This window comes from Cupressus sempervirens, chromosome 4 (genome assembly GCF_028749045.1).
Source record: "Cupressus sempervirens isolate cs-2001-9-10 chromosome 4, ASM2874904v1, whole genome shotgun sequence".
NCBI lineage: Eukaryota > Viridiplantae > Streptophyta > Pinopsida > Cupressales > Cupressaceae > Cupressus > Cupressus sempervirens.
In genome coordinates this window covers 443285044-443295612 of record NC_143121.1, presented here as the reverse complement: position 1 = coordinate 443295612, position 10569 = coordinate 443285044, and positions in this window count along the sequence as shown.

Here is a 10569-nt window from a genome sequence, read left to right as displayed (position 1 = left end):
CACCAAAGACTCCAGCCTACTTCAAGGTGACAGAAATTACAGGGGCATCCATCACGTAAAAAAATAATATAAGAGGAGCCTCCATAAAATAGTGACATCAAAGAACCCGCAGATCTAATGTAGGAAGAAGACGCAGAACAGAGAACATGCATTTAAAGGAATCCATTTTGCAAAGAAAAACTAAGTCGTTGGTCAAAGAAAGAATGAAGCCACAATTTTCTAAAAGAATCCTCGTGAAATGCAAGAACAGGTGTACATCATATTCGAGGCCGCTGGAAGCAAAGGAACACGTTGAAAGGTTAAGACATGAAGGCATGGGCTATTAAAAGGAGGTCATGCATTTTTAAAAGAGAGAACTCCCAGTGCGTATAAATAAACAAAGGTGCCTATTTCAAATTGTAGCCGCACTAAGCAACAAGAAAAATGACCCACGTTAAGTAATGAGGACCCTGTGGAAGAATGAACTCGCAGTTTTGAAAGGTGAATAAATCATAAAAAGTGTGGAAACAGTGCAGGAAACCATTGAAACTCTTTATCCCACATTGGGGATGCGGCATTTTCTTTAGTCTTTAAATTCAATAACAGTTGTATCGCTAGTTGTCTTTGAGGACACGTTTCTTTAGAAGGGTAGATGGTTACTTGATGGGATCCGACCTAGATAAGATGGACTGACGTCAGCAAGACGTGTGCTGTCTTTTGCACAAAGGTGCCAGCACGCTGATGTGGTGCCAAAATTGGAGATCGCACGAGATGACGCCACGTGGCAGAAATCGATGGGTGCCTTCTTCCCCGCAATATGAAGTTGCGCCTGATTTAAAAAATGTGAGAAAGCAGAATTTGGACATGTGGCAAGTGGGTCCTAGCTAGTGGCGAGGTGGCGATCAGGAGCAACTTGAGAGGATGCGTCAGATCGTGCCACGTGTCACAATCTAACGATCGGTGCAATCCTGCATTATGGAGATGCGAGGGGGATAAATAATGCGGGAAAGTGAGATTGCAACATGTGGTGCGGGTCCCGATGGCATTGACGTGGCATCTAATGCAGAGGTGAGCCAATCAAACAATGTCATGTGGCAGTTGGTCAAACTAGGTTTGACCTCAAATTCAAAAAGCAATGCAGAAAATTGAAAGTGATGAAAAATAATAATTTTTTATTATTTTCTCAAAAGGAATGCACATTCAGTTTTTTCAAATCAAATAAGGTTAGACTCATTTTAATTTTAAAAGGGTTTAAATGTGAAGTTGGAACTTTAGAAAAACTTTAAATTTTTGAAAAATTTAAAAAAATCAAAGTTGCAAGCTAGAATGCCATAGCAGAGGACTATTTTTCAAAATGACTTTCAGGAGGTTTCCGAGATGCAAAATAGGCGATGTTATATATCGTCGAAATCAAGAGAAGATGAACTTTCCAATTTTGGAGTCGGTTTTTGCACAGGTATCAGTCTGTTTGAGCTACACAAGGTTTTCTATCAGGTACCTGAATTGCAACCATTTTCAGGTATCAGAGTTCAAAATTGATTTATAGCATGGAAATGACTTGGATATGCATAAAAGATGGTAATAATGCAGTTGGGGTTGAATTGGTTACATTAAAATCAGTAAAAACTCATAATTTCACCAAAATTGCATAAGGTTTTAGATATTTTAGATGCAAAAGGATTTCATCATTAGGCAAAGATATTTCAAAGAAGTTGCAATGTAATGATGAAACAGAAAATCAAATCATATGGAAGAAAGAGGTCAAAGAGAGTCTTTTCAGTTGCAAGAGATGAAATTCTAAGTCTACAGATGGCAGTCGCATGTGAAATCCAGGAATTCATCTATCCTATATTATTCTTTCTTTCTTCCATTTGAATGGTTCCAATTTTTTGTTACTGTGAGACCAGTGTTGGTAGAGAATTTGCATTCATTCTGTGAGACCATTCCTTTGGATCCAGAACTGTGATTCTACCTCCATTCTTCAGCAATTTCTCTCATGTGAACAGTAGATAATACAGATAGTTCTGATACATTAGGTTGTTTCATGTTTTAATTTCATGCATATGAATGTATATTTTCAAAGAAAATGAATACATATGAGTAGCATTTCTTTAGTTTCATTCTGGTTCTCGTCTCCTGTCTCAGTAATCTGTAGTCTTATGTGGTCTTGGAACGAAGAGCTAAGATCAATTTGCTTCCCCTTTAGGTTGTATGTCTGATATTTTTTTTTGATTGGAACAAAGTGCCAAGTAAATGCTTAATGTGTTTGACAGGGTTACTGGTTATGTTGAGAAGGATATTTTGTGAGAATAAGACCTAAATGAACACTGATGTCTAAATCACAAGGTGATTAGATAGATCTAATGTCTAGGTATACAGAATATGTCCTGATGTCACAGAAGTATGTTTTGAATTCATGGATTTGCCCAGTGGATTAGGCACTGATCATAGATAGGATGATTAGGTTTTGCTGCATGTTTGAGGATTTGTTGAACATCAACATCAATAATCAAATGCTTTTCCCTTTTCATGTTGAAGAGCTATAATGGAATGCCCTCACTTAGCTTATGAATATCCTAGATCTGCATTTAGCTACTGTAGATTGATGTTATTTCATGATTTATCAAGAGAAATAAGGGTTTTATCTGCTTCATAATAGATTCAGTGTATTCTTTGACAACTGGTTCCATATAAAGAATCTGTAGGTCCACCCGCCTAGGTTTTGCAGAGCCTGAAGAAGAAGAAGGGTCATGCCTTATAGTTGGCCTGGTGTCTGAATGGATGTGTTGATAATGGGAGTTAGCTGCCCCTAGATGCCTCTTGTTCTCATCAGGGTAATTAGAAATGAGTAACATTTTCAAACACCAACATGAACGACAAATTCTTTTTATTTCAATCTCAGTTAATATTTGAATTCTATTCTCTTTGGTCTATTTTTGTTCTCTTACTCCTAATCAAGTATAAATATTTGACATCTAATGCATCATTACACACTATAAAAAATTCCAATCATGTACAACTTGTACAATTGTCTTTACATCCTTCTTTCTATTAGAAATAATTTGGTCATTAATGCCTTTATGTGAAATAATGAGAGGTTCTTTAGATCGTGGAAGATAAAATTCTATGTATAAAATCTTTTGAGTTCTTTTCTTTCCAATATTGATGTGTCATGTATAAATCTTGTATGAGGCTATCATATTTATATAACACATACCACATCAATTGATATGTTTGGAGTTGTATCTATTGTAAAGTTAAGTAAATCAAATACTAGATTGTAATAAGCTCTTTGAATTTTGACAATTGAATTTCACATCAATAAATCTACATTTTTAGTTGAAATATGTGAAAATGATTTTCAAGATGCAAGTTATAATATTCTTGATTGCACTTGTACAATAAATTTACTTACATATAGAAAAATCTAAACAAAAAAAATAAAAAATAAATATTAATTTCTTGCCAATGTCATGACAAATCAAATTTCAAACCTAATATAAAGACTTAAAATAAAGAACATCAAATATTAATAGTTATATCCACAATTTTTAAAAAATATACACATGTATCATTGGAAAATGGAAGCACTTCCATTTAGGACTGGTTTAGCCCTCCGAGTAGGTGATTTGGGGTCATGTCAAGTGTGTTGAATGGGTCCTTGGCTTAGATCTAGTATTTTCCTTTGATTGTGCCTCCTTTTCCACTTTCTTTCTACATTTTAATAGCATTTTGAACTAAGATCCTGAGATTTATGACCTTAGGGTCAAGGTCAACCTCGACCCTGACGTAGGTCAAATTTGACCTCGACCCTAACCTAGGTCAAATTTGACCTCGACCCTGAACTAGGTCAAAGTCAACCTTGACCCTGACCTAGGTCAAAGTCGACCTCGACCCTGACCTAGGTCAAAGTTGACCTCGACCTTGACAAAAGGTTCAAATTTCAAGGTTCCATGATTTTTGCATGTCGAGTCTCAGGAAGAATTATTTTCTCACTTTCAGGTCAACTGTTTTGGTCTCTCATATTGTAAACCCTTAATTGCATTTAATCTAGATCCATTTCTAGGGGTATGCGCCCAATGGGAATTTATTTCTCATATGTCAACCTATTTAGGAGTTTGTACCCTATATCTCTATAAAAGGAAGCTTTCCTCTCTCATTTCAATCCATCTCTTTTCAGGATCCCTTTCAATAATAATCTATCCATCAAGTTTTTGAATCAAGCATCCATCTTGAGGCATTCAAGCATTCAATTCATCAAGGAGATCTATTAGTAGCCATTGAAGGATTCAAGCTTCAGATGGAGCCCTTTTGTTGAAGATTCATCCATTTCCATTCAAGCCTCTTCCTAATCCAAAATCCATTCAAGATTGGTGTTAAAGATCTAAGACAATTGATTTGAGACATTCGACATCATATTCCACATTTATTTGGAGCAACCATACTTGTGGATTCAAGGATTTGAATTCTCCACAAGGGTTTAAACATAAGCATGGTGAATTGTTCCATTTACTTTGTTTATTCTAGCAATTTCAATTCAGTTTCAAGGTTAATTCCTAAATCAACAAACAAGACCATTTTTTTGGCAGATACAGGTGTAGGACAATGAATATCAGTGCCGATTTGAGTATCCTTTTTACTGAACTTTCACTATTCACGAACATAATTTCCATCAAAGCAATGCAGGTCAAGTTCAACTTTTTGGGTCTAGGTCAACTTTTTTGGGGTCAAGATTGACACTGTCTACCTAGGTCAAGGTCGACCTTTCCCAAAAAAGAAAAAGGATTTCAGGCTTTATAGATCTCACAATTTCTATTCAAGATAGTGAAAATCAACAATTTCTGAGACTGTTTAACAAGGTTATTAGTAGGTTCTTTTTCGGAGTTAAGTACATTTTTATTTCTTCATTTCAATATTGGTCTCTTGTATTTACATCCCATATCATTATAATTTCATGTATGTGTAAAATATTGGTTTTGGGTTCTCTTTTATGGGCAAATTCCTATTGTTCTATACCCCATTCACATGTTTCATATCTTATACCACATTAAACAATAGTTAGGATTTTATGCACCAAATATACTAATTCTACTCAATGATTTTATTTTATTTTTAACCAATGGGGTGTCCCTACTAGCTTCCCAGCAAGCCATTGTGGGGGCAAGCTGCTCGAAACTAGTCTCCCTTGGAGACGTGCACATGATCATAACACACATGCACCATTCAAATTTGGGGTAGACTTTCCAAAACTCCTTTTTCTTTGCTTTCAATAATCTTATCAGTAGGGTGATTCTTTGTCAAATTATTATTTGGTGTCATTGTCTCAACTCTTACTTATCCTCTAGGTTCAAATCTTGGAGAATTCCACAACTTGAATGACATTCTACAAAACATTTTTAGTTTAAAAAAATAACTCAACATTTTCTTGATTAGTCTTAAGATTAACTTCTTCATCAGAATTGTAATCAAGTATTCTTTCTTGAATTCCAAAATTCTCATCCACTTTCACATTTGTGCTCTCAAAAATAGTCTTAGTCCTCTAATTAAAACATATATAAGCTTTTCTTTTCAATGAATAATGAAAGAACATACCTTCATCATTTCTTGCATTAAACTTACTAGTGTCATCATATCTCTTGATATAACATTTACTTCCAAAAATTATGAAATATTTTGTTGATGGTGTCTGTCCAAACCATAATTCATAAGGAGTCTTGTTCGTACCTTTTATGATATGCACTTTGTTCATTGTACACACTATTATATTTATTACCTCTCTCCAAAATATCTTTAATACATCATTTTCAAACACCATATCTCTTGTTGGTTCTATTACATACATGTTTCTTCTCTTAGCTATACCATTCTATGCAGGTGTTTTAGAGGATGAAAGTTGGCTCTTAATCCCATTCACTTCACTAAAAGTGTTAAACTTATTTGAAGTAAATTCTCTACTTCTATTAGATCTTAAACATTTAAATGTAAATGTAGATTCATTCTCAGCTCTATTCTTGAACAACTTAAACTTCTCAAATGCTTCATAATTTTTCTCTAAGAAATGCCAGCCACATCATCCTAGTAAAATCATCAACAAGAATCATAAAGTACCTTTTACCATAGAAACTTGGGTAAGTGCAAAAAGTTGGGTCTCACTTTTGGGCAAAAAGTGGAAGTGTTTTTCCTAATTTTGAAATTTCTTGTCAATTCATGTAAAAAATTTGACGCATTTAGAGATTAAATATAAAAAACTTTAGAAATAAAAAATTGTAGTGTTTAGAATCTACTTTTTTAATATGTAATTTATTTGTGTACCCATATGATAGGTTTTTTTTTGGTATCGATCTTTAAAAACCATTTTTTTAAAATGTTTATTTCAGGACCATACCAAACTTGTGTACGAACACCATAATTTGACACAAATAAATAATTTTTTAAAAATCCTTTTAAAATAAGTTACCTAACACACCAAAGATTGATGATAATATTTTTCTTTTATTATTTATTAATTTTTTTTTTTTTTTAATAATTTTAAATTGGCTATAAAGGTAAATTTTAAAACCTCTCATGTACATACACCATAATTTGATCAAAATTTCACTCTTTTTAATTTTTTTTTTTAACTTCAAAAGAATTAAATGTAGATTGATGACATATAAATTAATTTAAGAAGAATCATAAAATAAAAAAGTTATTAAAGTTTTAGTGAATATCCGTATTTTATATTTAGGTACCGGCTTTGATTAAAAAATGATACAAAAATAGTAAATAAAATTATAAAACTATAAAATTTATATTTATAAAATCAATATAGTGAGAGCTCTAATGGGTTTTTGTTTTGTAAAAAAATTTGATCGGAAAGACCGTCTAAAAATTATGGCAAGGCATGAATTTGCCAATTCAATGCCTTAGCCAAACCTTGAGAGGCCAAGGCATAATCTATCTCGAACTAAAAATCCCACCTCATGTTGTAAGAAATGGGCACTTGTTAGTGGAAATTCAAAAAATGGGTACCCATTTGGGAAAATTAAAAGTGGCATTTAAAATCCCCTCAAAAATTTTTAAAAATGATTTTTTAGAAACAAGTACCCATTTTTTCCTTTTAAAAAATGGGTACCTATTTTTTACTTTTAAAAAATGGGTACCCATTTCTAAAAAAATCATTTTTTTTACTTTTTCAAAAATAGGTACGTATTTTTTGAAAATAAAAAAAGGGTACCCAATTTTTAAAAAATGGGTGCCTATTTTCTAAATTTAGGGTCAGTTACTTGAGTAAAACATGGGTGCCCATTTTTCAAAATCAGGTACCCATTTCTAAGAGATATCATTTCGTGGATTTGACTTTTGCAAAATTGTGACCCAACTTTTTGTATTCACCCACCTCTTGTATTTGTAGGACCACTCAAATCTATGTGAACAATTTCTAACTTTTCTATTGTAGTAAACTTCTTGTTAGGAAAAGAAGTTTTCTTTTGCTTAGCCACAACACATTCCTTGTGCACAATATTAGTAGGCTTCACAATTTTAGGGAAATCCCTAACAAAAAATGTACTACTTTCTTTCACAATATTATCAAATTTATATGATAGAATCTTTTATGCCACAACTAGTTGTTTTCAACCTTAGCAATCAAACATGTCATCTCTGTAAGATCTAGCTGAAAACACCACCTCTAGATCTTGTGCCAATACCAATCATCTTACCATTCTTGTCCTTGATAATGTATCTCTTCTTTGTGAATTGTAAGTGATATTCCTTGTTAACTAGCTGTCCAACACTCAAATAATTATGTTTCAATCCATCAACAAAGTAAACATCATCAATTTTAGTTTTACCATTAATAGCAATAGAACCTATTCCCTTGATATGAAAAGTTGCATTGTTCCCAACTCTAAAAATTCCTCCATCACAACTATTGAACTCAAAAAAATTATTCATATCACCAGTCATATGATGTGAACAATGACTATCCATGATCCAATCAACTTTCTTCTAAACTTGTGACACTAGGTCTTTTTCTTCTCTAACTTCTTTTTAAGGATTTTTTTCTTTTATAGCAACAAATCCTAACTTGTCATCACTTGCACTCTTAACTCTTTCATCTAAATAATCATCATCATTTGCATACAAACATTCTACAATCACCCAAAATTAGTCAATCCTTTAAATGCAAAATTATATCTCATGGTGAAGGTTCAAATTGAATTAATTGAATCAAAGAACAAAATGAATTAATTCAAATCAACTATTACAATTCATTTGAAAAATACACATGAATATTCGTTTCAAATAAACTGAAAATTGACATTTATATCCAAAAATGAATTTTATATTCAAAATGGGATCTTAACTCCATTATGAAAATAAAATTGATAGTGAGTTTAAGGAAATTAATATTTTATTCATAATGAATGGAAATTAATATTTTATTCATAATGGATGGAAATTAATATTGTATTCATAATGGGTGAAAATTCATACTTTATTCATAATGGGTGAATAATCATTATTCTATTCCAAGGTGGATTCATGAATCATTATTCTATTCAAAGTGCTTAATTTAGTAGAATTTCTTTGCTCTAAAATTTCCTCCCATAGCTCTTAGAATGCCTTGTATTTATAGATTTTTCCAAGGGTTTGGGGTAGAATTAAGAATTTACCATGGTGAGGTAAAAATGAATTAAAAATCATTTTAAGGGAATCCACTTTGATTTAAAAAATCATAAATGAAGGTCCCATTTGGAATAGAATAATGAGTATTCTTCTCCCAACGTGATATCAAATGCAATTCACAAAATCGGATGATAAACAATGAAGATCTCACCTTTTTTTATACTTTTCCTTGACCCTCGTAGAAGGAAATAAAATATTTAATAATTGCATTCTCTAGAAGTTTCCCCCTTCCAATACTTAATGCACTTGCTAGAAGCTTCTCCCTTGCAATACAATAATTAATTGTGCTTCTAGAAAATTAAATTACTAGAAGCTTCCCCCTTCCGATAATTAATGCATTCTCCAATAAATTTTATTTTATTTTTTATTTTTTATTTTTTATTTTTTATTTGCTTATTTTTTACTTTTTACTTTTGACTTTATAAGAAATTAATTTAATCAATTTATCCTTATTTCTCCACTTAGCCTTTAGAGAATGTAAAGGCTAATAACTCAACTGATATGCTAAAAAGATGGGGACATTATAGTCTTCTCATTCTCCCATGTCACATCCTCAATTGGCAAGTCCTTCCATTTCATCAAATACTCCCTTATAGTGCACTGCCTCGAGTTCCCTTCCCTGAAATCAATGATAGCCTCTAACACCAATATCAATTTTCCCTCGTCATCCAAGGGATGTAATACTATAGAAGGCACCACATTTTGACCCAATACCTTTTTGAGGCGTGACAAATGAAACACATTGTGCACTCTACTATCTGCAGGAAGCTCCAACTCATAAGCCACCTCACCAACTTGCTTGACAATCCTGAATGGTCCATAATAGCATGGCTTGAGTTTCTCTGCACCACTCTTCTTGAAAGTGGACTACCTATATGGTTGCAACATGAGGTAGACCATATCATCTACCTCAAAACTATGCCTAGTCCTCTTCTAGTCTACATATTGTTTTTGCTAGTTCTAAGCTCTAGCAATGTTGTCCTTAAGAGTGGCAACTATATCCTTACTCTCTTGTAATAGTTCACCTACATGGGGTACCCGACTATAACCCAACAACAAATCTAAGAAATTGGGTGCCTCATAACCGTAAAGTTCCATGAAGGTTGTCATTTGTATAGTCATATGGTATGTAGTATTGTAGTAATACTCACAGAGATATATCCATATGACCCAAGCTCACTACTGAGCTACCACATAATTCCTCAAATACCCTTCCACCCATTTGTTCACAATCTCTATTTGACCATCGATTTGTGGGTGATAACTGGTGCTAGGTGTAAGATGGGTGCCACATAACCAGAATACCTCCTGCTAGAAGTGACTCATAAAGTGGCTATCCCTATCACTCACAATGTTCTGAGGTAAACCATGTAATCTAAAAACCTCCCTGAAGAAGACCTTTGCCACCTGACCTGTTGAGTATGTAGTAGTAATAGGGAAGAAGTGAGCATATTTTTTCAGCCTATCCACCACCACATAGATACAATCACACCCTTGGGCCTTGGTCAAGCCCATGATAAAATCCATGGAGATGCATTCCCAGTTCCTATCAAGAATACAAAGTGGTTGTAGGAGCTTTGTTGGATAAGTGTGCTCTTGTTTGTTTTGCTAGCAAACAAGACACTCACGCACATGTTTTGTTGGCAAACAAGAAAATCACGCACATACTACAAAACATCAACCTTAAGCCCCTTCCAAGTGAACCAATCCCAAACTAACTTGTGAGTCTTGAAATACCTGGGATGGCCTACTGTAGGTGAATCATGGAGTGCTCTCAAAATCAACTGCTTCACTTTCAATCCTAGGACTAAGTAAATCTCATTCTTGTAAATGATCAAATCATCTACAAGAGTGTACCTAGTGTCGATCGTTGTTCCCTCCACTATTTTAGAGGCCCATGTGTCTCTAGCATATTCTACT